This window comes from Myxocyprinus asiaticus, chromosome 31 (genome assembly GCF_019703515.2).
Source record: "Myxocyprinus asiaticus isolate MX2 ecotype Aquarium Trade chromosome 31, UBuf_Myxa_2, whole genome shotgun sequence".
Taxonomy (NCBI): domain Eukaryota; kingdom Metazoa; phylum Chordata; class Actinopteri; order Cypriniformes; family Catostomidae; genus Myxocyprinus; species Myxocyprinus asiaticus.
The window spans coordinates 37,231,431-37,246,269 of record NC_059374.1 but is presented as its reverse complement, the minus strand read 5'-3'; the positions used below and the strand labels follow the sequence as shown (position 1 = coordinate 37,246,269).

The 14,839-nt window shown below is 38.1% G+C and overlaps 1 protein-coding gene across 1 annotated transcript in view; it reads right to left on the bottom strand.

Annotated features, from left to right (window-relative positions):
* Positions 1-9,693, bottom strand: part of LOC127422473 (roundabout homolog 1-like) — a 375,425-nt gene extending 365,732 nt beyond the window's left edge. Inside the window, exon 1 of the mRNA XM_051666005.1 lies at positions 9,433-9,693. The gene's annotated coding sequence lies outside the window, so the exon portion shown is untranslated. The remainder of the gene's footprint in view (positions 1-9,432) is intronic.
* Between the last annotated feature and the right edge of the window lie 5,146 nt (positions 9,694-14,839).

Genomic DNA, 14,839 nt, shown 5'->3' with positions numbered 1-14,839 from the left:
TTTCTTTAAGACTGATATGAGTCTTCATTTCATGTGATTGTGCATCATTTTAAACATATTTTTCAAAAATAGGCTACTATTCTACTATTATTTTTTTTGTCTTAAGGTTTAATAATTAAAAAAATTAATAAATCACCTGTAGAGAATAACTGCTAATATATATATATATATATATATATATACACACACAGTATATACAGTAAGAAAAAAATATAAACTAGTTAACTTCACAAATTGGTTGTTGGAAAACTATTTGACCATCATGTCCCATTCCAAAAGTGCAAAACTATAGTTAGAAAACACACAGTTCATTGTGCCCAAGCGTAACACAATTTCAATAATCTCCATTATAGAGGCAGGCCAACATTTTTATGGTAAAACTGACATTTTCTATGCTTTTTGACAGAATGAGAGACACCAGAGTTGCTTCTTTCAATCTGTGCTTTGACTTTGGAAAGAGAAGAGCACCTACTAAAATGACCATTTGAAAAAGCCCCCTCCCTCCCTGACCATCTCCCCCTCTAGAGACCAAGATGAGAAGCGCTGGCGGTGCTTCATATGGGCCACAGGAAAAGTCCTGACTTACAAAGCACATTTAAGTACCAGTGAAGATGAAAAACACCCCAATTATCTCGCCGCCCCCCTGCTGAGCCCCAAGCTGTTTTATGACATTAAACCTGCTAAATTATGAAACACTGCACCACTGTGGATACAAATGAAAAAATACTTGTTTCTGAATCGTTAGTGTTTGTAGGCTGTGTGCTGATGGTGTTATCAAATTCTCAATGCTTAGTGTGATGACTTTGCAGTCACATCCCCAATGGTGATGCTGCAGGGCTTGCCAAAGGCTGTGATATAACACAAGCAGATAATGACTTAAATATATTAGCCTAGAGATTTACAATGACTACAATGAATGTGTTTTAAGAGTAGAGCCCTATGAAATCCGTTTATTTTTTTCCAAATTACGTTATGTTGACATCATTAAATATTACATTTCACTATACAGAAGTATCAATTTTTTTTTTTCAATTTCATGCATCTAGCTAAAGGAGCTTTTATTTTGGTGTTTTGGCAGAATACCGAATGTTTTTGACGGCTTCACTTCTCACCTCATGAAAAGCAGTTCACAATATGGGTTAATGTGCTCATAAAACCTCTAAAGGCTATGATGAATTTATATATATATATATATATATATATATATATATATATATATATATATATATATATATATATATATATATATATATAGTGTCTGCATGTGCTACACACTTCACAGTGAATAAAGTGAACTGTTCTTTGTCATTAATTAATTAATACACACACTAAGCACACGTGATGTTAATAATGCTACGTCATGTTAATAACATTCACTTACTGTTAAAGCACACAGCTCAAGCAGACCGTAAATCTCAGCCTTGTATGGTTTAATCACTACACTAGGACAATTTTAATTTGATTAATTTATACATTAATTTCATCCCAAATATGTCAACTTCCGTGACATTCTGAGTTTTATAGTTAATTCCGTTTTTGTGACTGGAATCCGCCATTCCGTCCGTGTTTTCCGCAACGCGGAAATCATAGGGCCCTATAAGAGTTATGCAAGACACCACAGCTCACCAGCTCATGATGATTTTTTTTTTGTTTTTTATTCATTGATATAAATAAATTATATTTCTTCCATTGGTCTTCCATTGATCGGCCCAAACAGATTGTCCAACCTCACACCATTGGTTGAGCCCATGATGGTCTTTCCAACTGGGTCTCATAGAATCACATGACTTTACCTTCATTTTTGCAAAATAATTTTTACGTGGCTCGTTGTAGGTATCGCGGCAGTTTCCTGCTGGAATGAACCAGGCGATACAACAAAAACTTTTGTTCACAATGACACAAATCATGAGTAAAACTGCAGATTATCAGCTCCTAATCCCTTACTTTTCGCCCTGTTCCTCACATAATGCTATCTTATGACATATAAACACTTTTACTATGGTGCTAGACTTATGATGCATTTTAACGTTTGTATTTGTACAAACAAAACCAGTTGTATGTATCCAATTACATTTACAAGCTTGTTTAAGGACAATTAAAACACACAGTAGCTCAACTCATAGAATGTTGCATTTGCATTTCAGAGGACCGGGGTAGAAGTCCTGAAGAGGCATGCTCCACGATTGACCAGGAGCCGAAAGTGTCCTAGCAGCACCACAAAATGACGTGGTTGCTTTTACAATTGTGTTTTTCATCTCAGATTTGCTTTTTATGACACTATCTGTTAGGTTTAGGTTTAAGGATTAGGGTAAGGAGGTAGTTTTTTTTTATTTTCAACTCAACAGAGCATTAACCATAAAACCTCATCAGTTTGGGAGAACATTTAACTCGCTTTTAGCGCCACACTATGGACATTTCACCTTGGCACTACAGCGATATGTACAATGAACCACGTAATATAATTTTGCAAAAATGTTGCCACAGTCGGGTATTTTAATAAGATCAGGCTGACTGTATCGGGCTGGTTGGGGTGCTCAAACAAACAGAGCAAAGTTTTGATAAAAACACAGAGCCAAAATGTTTACACTTTTTGGTAATGGCTTACTTATAGTAGTCTTTGAATATTAAGCTGGGATAGGATAAAGTATTTTAACAATGAAGTTATATTTTGTTTGGTTTTCTTGACTGTTTTAAAGTCTTGATAGAACATGCGGCTGGAATCTTCTATACACTAGGGTGAGTATTGCAATCTGTCAAGTCTTCCCACAAGATTACACTTACACAAGGGTCAGGGAACTGGGTCTCTGTCATCTGTCACATACACACACACAGGGCTTCCTATGGACAGCGGTACAAGACAGGAAACAATTCAAGCAAACCTGCACAGAGGACATCTGATCACATCCACACGTGCAACAAATAATCTATCTCCATAATTCCCCAAAGACAGAGAGAGAGAGAGAGAGAGAGAGAGAGAGAGAGTTTATTAACAGCCATGGGCTATTCAGGTCTGTGGTTGTTAAGTGATAAGTCCTCTGATAACCAATCATTTCCTGAGAACTGATCATACAGTAAACGCCACATTCAGACGGTGCTTTGTGGGACTGCAAAATTTTCACCTCCACTTCTAAATCCTCAGACACTGTGTGCTATTTAACCTCCACAGTCCAGGCCAGACCATATCAGCACATCCCTACTGGCTGCGGCGTGCAGGCTAAAATCCAATTTCAGTGATAAGCGTCAGATTCACCATGAGGACTGGAGTCACGTTCCTCTTTGGATTGTAAGTATTTATCCAAGAAAAGAGCAACAGAGATGCATCCGAAGTGGCATGGGGGGCATGATGGCTGCTTGGGTGTTGCATGCAAGTGCAGACAGGTGTAGAATGATGATACAATTCATCTTCGCTTGCCTTCTCCAAAGCCTGACCAACTCCTGCATATTCCTTCAACCTATGGACCTTTAAAACAGCAAGACACAATGGCTGACCAACATTGTAGAAAGTTCTCAGGAGGGGGCAACCAGTTTAAAGCATTTAATATGGATGTAAGATTGTCAGATTGTCAGAAACTGGACATTGCTCATTCATCAGAGTTTTATTTGGTTTTAAGCAAAGATCGTGTACATGTAAATAGATTGAATTAAAATATAGGCTAGACATAATAGCAGCTGGAGTGGCCCCACAATTTGATCACATTCGAACTAGCTTGCAAATAGTTCTGTAATGTAAACATTAAAATATACTGCCTTACAAGTCATGTGCTGTAGTAAAAGTGTTAAGATGCAATAAAATGAGGAACAGGGCGAAAAGTAAATGTTTATGAACTGATAATCTGCCATTTTACTCTTGATTTGTGCAAAAGGAAATAAAAGTCATTAGCGCCTCTAGTGTTCATTCCACCAGGAAACTGCCGCAATACATACAATGAACCATGCAAAAATAATTTTGCAAAAGGTATGGTAATGTGAAATGTTTTCCAGGTTGAAAACATTTCACAAGGAGAAGTGTATGTTTAAATGATATAACAATGCATATACTGTTCAAAATGTAGACAAAAAAAGTATTTGAACACAGGACGCATGTGTGAACTTCAGGTTAATTGTCTTTCATTCACTAAAAATTATGATGAGACCAACTGAAAGTTAAAAGTCACAAAAATGGATCAGTAAAGTTAAAAAATAAAGTTAGTTCTGAGAAAATGTCTAGTATCATTTGTTTGCAGAAGCCACTTGGTTTGATCAAGTCAAGTCAAGTCAAGTGGGTTTTTATTGTCAATCCTCTAGATAGCTTATATACATTGGAACAAAATGTCGTTACTCCAGGTCAGGACCATGGTGCAACACAGAACATTACACAAGACTACATAAAGTGCAATACACAACAGTGTGAGATGAGCGCAGAACAATATATACACAGAACAGAACAATAGATACACAGGACAATAAATACACAGGACAATAAATACACAGAACATGAGCTGTAGACTGTAAATTATGTTGTAGTGTAGCAGCAATAAGTATAGCATAATTATATGTATATGTATATTTAAATATAGCAAAAGTATAGCATAAACTAGTTCCATAATAATAGGTGGCTGATGCAGCTTTGTAAAGTGCAGGTGTGCAATGTTTTTGAGTCATACTGGGTTAGGTATTTGACTAGGCCAGGTGAGCAATGGGAGGCAGCAGGGTGTTGAGTAATCTGACTGCCTCAGGGAAGAAACTGTTGCGGAGTCTGCTGGTGGTGGCACGGATGCTCCTGTACCTTCTGCCAGATGGCAGGAGGGTGAAGAGTCCATGAGAGGGGTGAGAGGGGTTGTCCGCAATACTGGTGGCTTTATGGAAGCAGCAGTTTTTGTATGTGGTGTCGATGGTGGGTAGAGAGACGCTGATGATCTTTTCAGCTGTTCTCACAATTCGCTGTAGGGTCTTGCGGTCAGATGCTGTGCAGTTCCTGTACCACACAGTGAGACAGTTGGTCAGGATGTTCTCTATCGTTCCTCTGTAGAAGGTGGGAGGATGTGATTGGGGAGTTTGTCTCTCTTCAGCCTCTGCAGGAAGTGGAGGTGCTGCTGGGCCTTCTTGGCTAGACAGGTGGTGTTGAGAGTCCAGGAGAGGTCCTCCGTTATATACACACCAAGAAACTTTGAGCTTTTGACTCTCTCCACAGTTGTTCTGTTGATGTGCAGTGGTGAGTAGTCTGCTCAGGTCCTCCTGAAGTCAACAATCATCACTTTAGTCTTATCAACATTAAGAGATAGATTGTTGTCTCTACACCATTCTGCGAGCTGGTTCACCTCCTCTCTGTATGTTGACTCATCATTGTTGCTGATGAGGCCCACAACTATAGTGTCATCAGCAAACTTGAGGATGTGATTTGAACTGTACTTTGCAGCACAGTCATGAGTCAGCAGGGTAAACAGAAGTGGATTGAGCACACAGCCCTGGGGAGCGCTGGTGTTCAGTGTGATGGTGCTGGAGGTGGTTTTGCCGATCCTGATGGACTGGGGTCTCCCAATCAAAAAGTCCAGAATCCAGTTGCAGAGGGAGGTGGTCAGACCCAGCAGGTTCAGCTTTGTTATCAGTTGTTGTGGGATGATTGTGTTGAATGCTGAACTTAAGTCTATGAACAGCATCCTTACGTAGTTGTCCTTTTTGTCCAGAAAGGTGGATGGTAGCAGATATGGTGTCCTCTGTTGAGTTGTTGGGATGGTAGGCGTACTGAAATGGGTCCAGTGTGGTGGGAAGACTGCTCTTTATGTGTTTCATGACTAGCAGCTCGAAGCACTTCACGATGATAGGTGTAAGTGCAACAAGCCGGTAGTCATTCAGGCAGGTCACGGATGATTTCTTTGGCACAGGAATGATGGTGGTCGTCTTGAAGCGTGTCTCTTGAAGAGACTGTCACTTTTAGTCCATGTCTGTTAGCTTTGAAGCAAGCTACATTTATACTGCAAAAAGCTAATAAAATAAACTTTTAACAGATATATACATTTAGAATTTACCGTCTTTCTTTTCTGGAAAACAGACCAAAATAATTTGTGACTCATCAAGCACTCAAAGGCATATCAACATTTTTGTCCCAATAAATTGCTCTCTAATACAGGCAAGTATCAAATCATGCTTCATGGTTGTGACATAAACTAAAGGCTTTTCTTTATTTTCAAAAGTGCCTTTTAATATGTCCTGCCCAAACTTCATGTCAACACAGAAAAATGTCACGAGATATTTAGGTATACCATATCCATACCATCATTGGTATATCTCAGAGTTCACAGAACAGAGAGCATTGAGTGCATGCAGTAGTATGTCAGATTTTTAAATTATATTTCCAAACATCACAGCCAAGCAAAGTCCACTCGTCATGCATTTCCTGTCCGATTTACACCCAGTAGATAGAGAATAAGAAGGGGATAGAAGACGAGATGGCAATCTAGAGACTATGGCTCAGGTCCGGAACTGTCTCGAGTAATGCTGTCTAAAACTCGCCATGCCAGTGAAGAGCTCACTGAGGTGAATCACATGACATTATGAAGGTCACGCATGGGTCCAGCCACCTAAAGAGCCACGATACAAGCAAGAAATAGAGCATTTTACAGACCACTGGTCCACTTGCTTTCTACAGAGCCTTCAAATTCATTTTTTAATCGAACTCCATGAGTAATACAAGTCATAGGACTTAAACTAGTCACAGTTTACTGGTCACCCAAGGACCCCTACAGAAGTTTCAGAAGGGTCTCCAAAACAGAGTATTTAAGCATCAAAGTAGAGTATGGAACCCTGAATTTTAAATTAGAGCACCTGGCTGGATAACAACACTAAATGAGATCAAACTGACAACCATGAATACCTTGAAGACTCTTTTGTGGTTCACACAAATGCAAATGTCATGCAAGGCACGCAAAGCATTTTGTTGGTATCTGTTCTACTATTACATTTCTGAAAGCATGAATTGTTTCACATTTATACAAAGAAAATGAATTGTTGATCCTTGACGAAGATGCCTTTGATTAAAAAAGATTCACAATGGAAAGCACAGCATCTCCCTGCAACTCAATTTAATTGAGGCTTGATTACATACACAATGAACTGTACTGGGTCAAGCTTTTTGTAATTTGAAATATTTTCAGCTTTATTGAAAGACCGCACTGGGTTGATTTCTCTTGGGCATATCGCAGCAGCGCAGTACAAAAGACTATATTACAATCACTGGATTAAACAAACGTGGCACATTGAGAGCAATGGTTAATTCATGGAAGTATTCTCCATTTCATACATTTATGAAGGACGTTACCCGTTAAAAATACATTTATGTATTCCAAGCACACCTGCCTCTTCTTTTGAAACTTTCAGCACCAGAGTCAAGGGACAGCTCCCACTCCTGTGCACTGTTCTGATTGGAGTCTAAATGACCCCAAATCCCCTTTAACAGCTCAAATTAACATTTCAGTATCAAGTTGGTTACATTATGAATTTTCCTAATTTTATGAAAACAGATTTTAAACAAGATTTCAACTTGATAGCATTTAGAAGTGTGTTTCATGTGGTAACATCTAAATTAACTGATATTATTCAAGCCAAAATGTTATTTAAAATCACTAAATCAAGCTGAACACATTAGGTTACACCAATAAAAGGTGCTTTTTGAGTCAGATCTGATATAAATAATCAGGGTACAACAGTAGCCTACATTTTATATATATCTTTGGCATCTTAAGAGACTGCATAGAGCACAAATCAAAGTTGTCTATTGTGAACTGCTTACGTTCTGTGATTATCCTGCACACTACACACACACACACACACATATGTATGAATATATATATATATACACACACACACACACACATATACAGTATATACACCAATCAGCCACAACATTAAAACCACCTGCCTAATATTGTGTAAGTCCCCCTCGTGCTGCCAAAACAGCGCCAACCCACATCTCAGAATAGAACAGCATTCTGAGATGATATTCTTCTCACCACAATTGTACAGAGTGGTTATCCGAGTTATCGTAGACTTTGTCAGTTCGAACCAGTCTGGCAATTCTCTGTTGACCTCTCTCATCAACAAGGCATTTCCATCCACAGAACTGCCACTCACTGGATGTTTTTTGTTTGTGGCACCATTCAGAGTAAATTCTAGAGACTGTTGTGTGTGAAAATCCCAGGAGAACAGCATTTACAGAAATACTCAAACCGGCACCAACAATCATGCCACACTCCAAATCGCAGAGATCACATTTTTTCCCATTCTGATGGTTGATGTGAACATTAACTGAAGCTCCTGACCCGTATCTACATGATGTTATGCACTGCACTGCTGCCACACGATTGGCTAATTAGATAATGGCATGGTTGATTGTTGGTGCCAGATGGGCTGGTTTGAGTATTTCTGTAACTGTTGACGCAATTACATTAGAAGTAACTGTAATTAAATTACTGAAAAATTAACACTAATCCCTTATTTTACTTTTTCAATTTTTAATTTATAATTTATTTGATTTTATATATATAAAGCCATTCTTGACAGAGTCTGGCTGATCATCATTGAGCAACTTGAATGTAAGCTGTTTCAGCAGTCAACCATTCAGCTCAATGCAAGTCTAAGCAAAATTCTGATCTCATGGCCAGTGTTTCAAGAGCATTTTCCATGAGCATTCACTTTCAGTGTAGAATTAATTACTGTAGCTTTATACATACCAATGCCATTATTTTCAGCATTAAATCAACCCTATCCCAGATATATTGCCTGATCTAATTATTGCATACGAAGTTGACCCACAACTAGCTAAATTTGTGTTTTAAAACGCAACTTTGTGTGATCTTATGAATGGTAAGATGCAAGATGCGTATAATGCATACAACTGGAAAGAGTTAAATTCATCCCAAATGAAACATTCCATCAACACATTGAAAATATTTTGTCAGGTAAATGTGTTTCATGTGGTTACATCTAAATCTAATGTTTTTGTTTGAGCCAAAAATATACTGACTGAATCCACCTAAATGCATTAAGGAACACCAAGAAAATGTGTTTTAACGGTCCGATCAGATAGACATAGCTCTTTAACTGCACATTTTCACTTTACACACACAATGTGGTTGCAAATGTAAGAAGCTGGCAGGCAAGATCTGGCTCGATTGTAGTACGCAACAACCAGCATGCTTCTTAATGCTGATTCTGACTGTACAGTGAACCCCGTCCCTTATTTACATCTGCAAAATCTTAAAATGTAATTGCGATTACAATGTCTCTCTGTTGCATACCATATACCACCAATGCAAAGTTCTCTGTCTTTAATTGGAGACTATGAATTAAACTTATAATCAAGCACCATATCCTGCAACCCAAAATCTAATTGTGCGTTTCTGGAAAGCTTTAGCATGTACACAAGCTTTAAAACGCAATGAAGAGAAAATGACTTACCCACTTTCCTGATCACAAATGACGTTTGGTTATTCCAAGAACAGAAGTGAAACTACTCTTCCATCTCTCCAATGCAACGTGCGTAACTTTCCACGGGTATTTTCAGCACTTTGAGATTCAGAAGCTCTGGGAATGGGTCAGGAGGATGAGGTTTAGGTTTTTGGCAGTGCTTTGGTGTTCAGCCAGACAAAAGAGTAAAGCATGCGAACACCGGGGAGTACCGCGGTGGTGGAGAGTGTGTTTTACCGCAATCTCATGCGCTGCTGATGCGTCGCGTGCGCGGTAACGCATACAAATGCACTCCATGCGCTCTACTCTCATTGCTGTGGCAGGGCTCTGCTGCTTCCCAGGGTCCTAAAGCTGAGCGCTCGGAGTGCTTTTCGAGCTGTGAACTTTGGACTTATTAGGGGCTATTCACACCGAATGTATCGTTGTGTCCATTTACGCAGATTTTCGATAATTTTTCAGTGAATTATGCGCAAGAAAGACGCTTTTGACCGTCTCGCGCATGAGCGCCGTGTTTTTAGACTGGGTATCAGGTTAAAAAGAACGTCAATAACACGCGTTTTTAAAAGTTGAAGCTCTTTTTAACCTGACACTGTGTCTAAAAAACCTCAACTTAATCCTCATACTGTACAATGCAACTTAACCTGTGTTTTCCTTTAGAACACACAGACTACTACCATTGTTGGGTGTAATGCATTACTAAGTAATTAATTACTGTAATTCAATTACTTTTACTTTGAAAAAGTAAAATAAGGGATTAGTGTTAATTTTTCAGTAATTTAATTACAGTTACTTCTGATGTAATTGCGTTAAATACTGTATGGACTATAGAACAAATCTAAATAAAACAATAGTGAATTTAAAATCGAAATTTAAACTCTAATGTTAAAATATTTGTTTTCTAATTTAATGCTGCCCCTTGCATTCTTTGGCCAGTTCATGAATAATTTATTTGATTTTATATGATTTATTTGAAAGAATTAAAAGAACAGTTTCATGTCTATACTTGTATTTTTCATCTGGTCAAGGTTGATAAGGCTTTTAGAAAGTAATTTGTGATTCGTAATGCAATTACTTTTCAGACAGAGTAATTAGTACGGTAATCTAATTACACTGAAGAAGATGTAATTAGTAGTTATTAATTCATTACTTTTTTAGAGTAACTTACCCAACACTGACTACTAAAAATCTAAACGTATAATTTTGGTATAACAAACATAGTTATGTGCTAACAATAATGATGCCATTAAATATTTACATTTCCTTAATCATAAGCAATGTTGCATGAACTTGATCTTGTGATTCCAACGTAGGCATATATATATATATATATACCTTAGTTCTTAATACTGTGTATTGCCCCCTTTAGCATCAATGACAGTGTGCAGTCTTTTGTAATAGCTGTCTATGAGGCCCCAAATTCTTGCAGGTGGTATAGCTGCCCATTCGTCTTGGCAAAATGCCTCCAAGTCATGCAAAGTCTTTGGTTGTCTTGCATGAACCGCATGTTTGAGATCTCCCCAGAGTGGCTCGATGATATTGAGGTCAGGAGACTGTGAAGGCCACTCCAGAACCTTCACCTTTTTCTGCTGTAACCACTGGCGGGTAAACTTGTCCTTGTGCTTAGGGTCATTGTCATGCTGGAAAGTCAAAGAGTGTCCCATGCGCAGCTTTCGTTCAGAAGAATGGAAATTGTCTGCCAGTATTTTCTGATAACATGCTGCATTCATCTTGCCATCAGTTTTCACAAGATTTCCCCATGCCTTTAGAGCTCACACACCTCCAAAACATCAGTGAGCCACCACCATGCTTCACAGTGGGGATGGTGTTCTTTTCACTATAGGCCTTGTTGACCCCTCTCCAAACATAGCGCTTATGGTTGTGACCATAAAGCTCTATTTTGGTCTCGTCACTCCAAATTACAGTGTGCCAGAAGCTGTGAGGAGTGTCAAGGTGTTGTCAGGCATATTGTAACCGGGCTTTTTTGTGGCATTGGTGCAGTAAAGGCTTCTTTCTGGCAACTCGATCATTTTTGTTCAAGTATTGTCATATTGTGCTCCTTGAAACAACCACACCATCTTTTTCCAGAGCAGCCTGTATTTCTCCTGAGGTTACCTGTGGGGTTTTCTTTGTATCCCGTACAATTCTTCTGGCAGTTGTGGCTGAAATCTTTCTTGGACCTTGGCTTGGTATCAAGAGATCCCCGAATTTTCCACTTCTTAATAAGTGATTGAACAGTACTGACTGGCATTTTCAAGGCTTTGGATATATTTTTATATCCTTTTCCATCTTTATAAAGTTCAATTACCTTGTTATGCAGGTCTTTTGACAGTTCTTTTCTGCTCCCCATGGCTCAGTATCTAGCCTGCTCAGTGCATCCACATGAGAGCTAACAAACCCATTGACTATTTATACATAGACACTAATTGCAATTTACAAAAAACACAGGTGTGGGAAATTAACCTTTAATTGCCATTTAAACCTGTGTGTGTCACCTTGTGTGTCTGTAACAAGGCCAAACATTCAATGGAATGTAAACCTTTGATCAGGGCCATTTGGGTGATTACTGTTATCATTATGATTTAAAAAGGAGCCAAACAACTATGTGATAATAAATGGCTTCATATGATCACTATCCTTAAATAAAAGACAGGTTTTTGCATGATCAGTCATATTTTCAAAATCAATGCCAAAATTTCACAATTTCTGCCAGGGTATGCAAACTTTTGAGCACAACTGTATATATATATATATATATATATATATATACAACCCCAATTCCGAAAAAGGGAACAGTTGGGACAGTATGGAAAATGCTAATAAAAACAAAAAGGAGTGATTTGTAAATTATATTCACCCTTTGCTATTATGAAAGCACCACAACTACACATTAAATGATGTTTTACCTTGTGAATTTCATTGTTTTTTGAAAATGTACAGTAATTTCAAATCAGATGATTGCAACACGCTCCAAAAAAGTTGAGACAGGGGCAATTTAAGACTAATAACAATTTGCCGAGTTGAAATAACAAGGCGATGTGAAACAGGAGATGTTAAACAGGTGAGGCAATCATGTCATATTACTACTGTATAAGGAGCATCCAAAAACAGCCTAGTCCTTCAAGAGCAAGGATCGTTCAAGACTTGTCCATTTGCCAACAGATGCTTCAGCAAATAATCCAGCACTTTGAGACCAATGTTCCCCAAAGACAAACTGGAAGGATTTTGGGCATTTCACCCTCTACAGTGCACAATATAGTTAGAAGATTTAAGGAATCTGGTCAAATCTCGGTGCGTAAAGGGCAAGATGAAAACCACTTCTGAATGCGCGTGATCTCTGATCCCTCAGTCGTCACTGTCTTTAAAAACGGCATTCATCTGTAATGGATATCATGAACATGGGCTTGGGGTAACTTTAGTAAACCTTTGTTAGTCAACACCACAAGCCGCTGCATCCACAGATGCAAGTTAAGACTTTACTATGCAAAGCAGAAGCCCTACATCAACACTGTCCAGAACCGCTGCTGACTTCTCTGGGCTCGGTCTCATCTTAGATGGAAAGTAGAACAGTGGAACTGAGTTTTTTGGTGCGAAGAGTCCACATTTCAAAATGTTTTTGAAAAACAAAGCCATTGTATTATCCAGACCAAAGATGAAAAGGACCATCCAAGCTGTTATTAGCATCAGGTCCAAAAGCCAGTGTCTGTATGTGCCAGGGGTGTGTCAGTGCCCATGGCATGGGTAACTAGCACATCTGTGAGAACACCATGAATGCAGACAGATATGCAAAAATTTTGGAGCAACATATACTGCCATCCAGCACCGTCTTTTCCAGGGCTGTCCCTGCATTTTCTGGCAGGACAACTTCAAAGTACATTTCAAGTGCATGGCTGTGTAAGCAGAGAGTGTGAGTGCTAGATTGGCCTGCCTGCAGCCCTGACCTGTCTCCATTTGAGAATGTATGGCGCATTATTAAGCGCATTGGATGGCAACAAAGACCCCATACAATTGTGCAGCTAAAGACATACATAATGGATGAATGGGTGAAAATTCCACTTTCTAAACTTAACAAACTTGTGTCTTCAGTGCCCAAATGCTTAATAAGTGTTATTAGAAGAAATGGTGATGTTTCACAGTGGTAAACACTCGACCGTCCCGACCTTTTTTGGAGTGTGTTGCAATCATCTGATTTGAAATTATTGTACATTTTAAATGTAAAGTGAAAGTCACAGGGTAAAATATCATATAATGTGTAGTTGTAGAGCTTTCTATAGAGCAAAGGGTGATTATAATATACAATTATATATATATATATATATATATATATATATATATATATATATATATATATATATATATATATATATAATTGTATTATAATTAAATTTACTGAAATATGTTATATAAGCTAAGGACTCAAGACTCCTTAATTTCTTTAGACATTTAATATACTTTACATAGCCTACTTTGAATTATTTGTCATTATATGTGGGGGGTCTTTATTTATTTTTTTAGATTTAATTTTTCAAAGCAGTTTCCTAGTGGTAGTGGTATAATTGTCCATGACCTCACAGATAGGATGATCTTGTGTAGTAGTTTAAGGTAAGGTCATTTCAGAGTGTAAGACAATGTACATAGTTTGGATTGGCATAAATGAAGTAGTCAGGGTAGTATGGTAGTGTGCCAATTCTAAACTCAGCCATGGTCATTGTACTTATATTAGAACCACGAAGTGTTGTACTGTATGTTCCTCATTTTGTAAGTCGCTTTGGAGAAAACTGTTTGCTTGATTACTAAATGTAAATATAAATGTGATGTCGATGATATATCATGGTTACAGCCATGATATCTCTGTATCATTCAAACTGAAAATAATTTGTTTGATTTTTATATAATTTTCCTTATTTTAGGTATGCCCTGTTTGAAACTAGCAACACAAGAAACACAAAACTACTGCATTTAATATATGTGTGATATGCAGTTCTATAGATGAAAACAAAGCCATTCTGTTTTCTCAGTTCCTCCATTCATCAAATGATTTGGCAATGTTAATAGTATTTGACATGCCATTTTTATGATATTGCATCTTTCAGTGTTGACACATATTACACATTAACTTTTTTTTTTTTTTTTAAGTTACCAGTGAAACCCATTTAGAGATGTTTGACATTTAGGTACACCGACATTTAGGCCTGTCATAGATTGTCAGCACCAAGCGATCCACACAGAATAAGGAAAAACCTTTGTGCCCCAGACACCCACACCATGCATTTACCAGGGCTGACCACTGTGGGAGTGGGGTCACATCCAGGGGGACTGGGAGGGATGCCCGTCATTTCCAATGTCTCACCACTCACCTCATCCAGCAATATAGAGAGACACTCCATCCCATCTAATATTT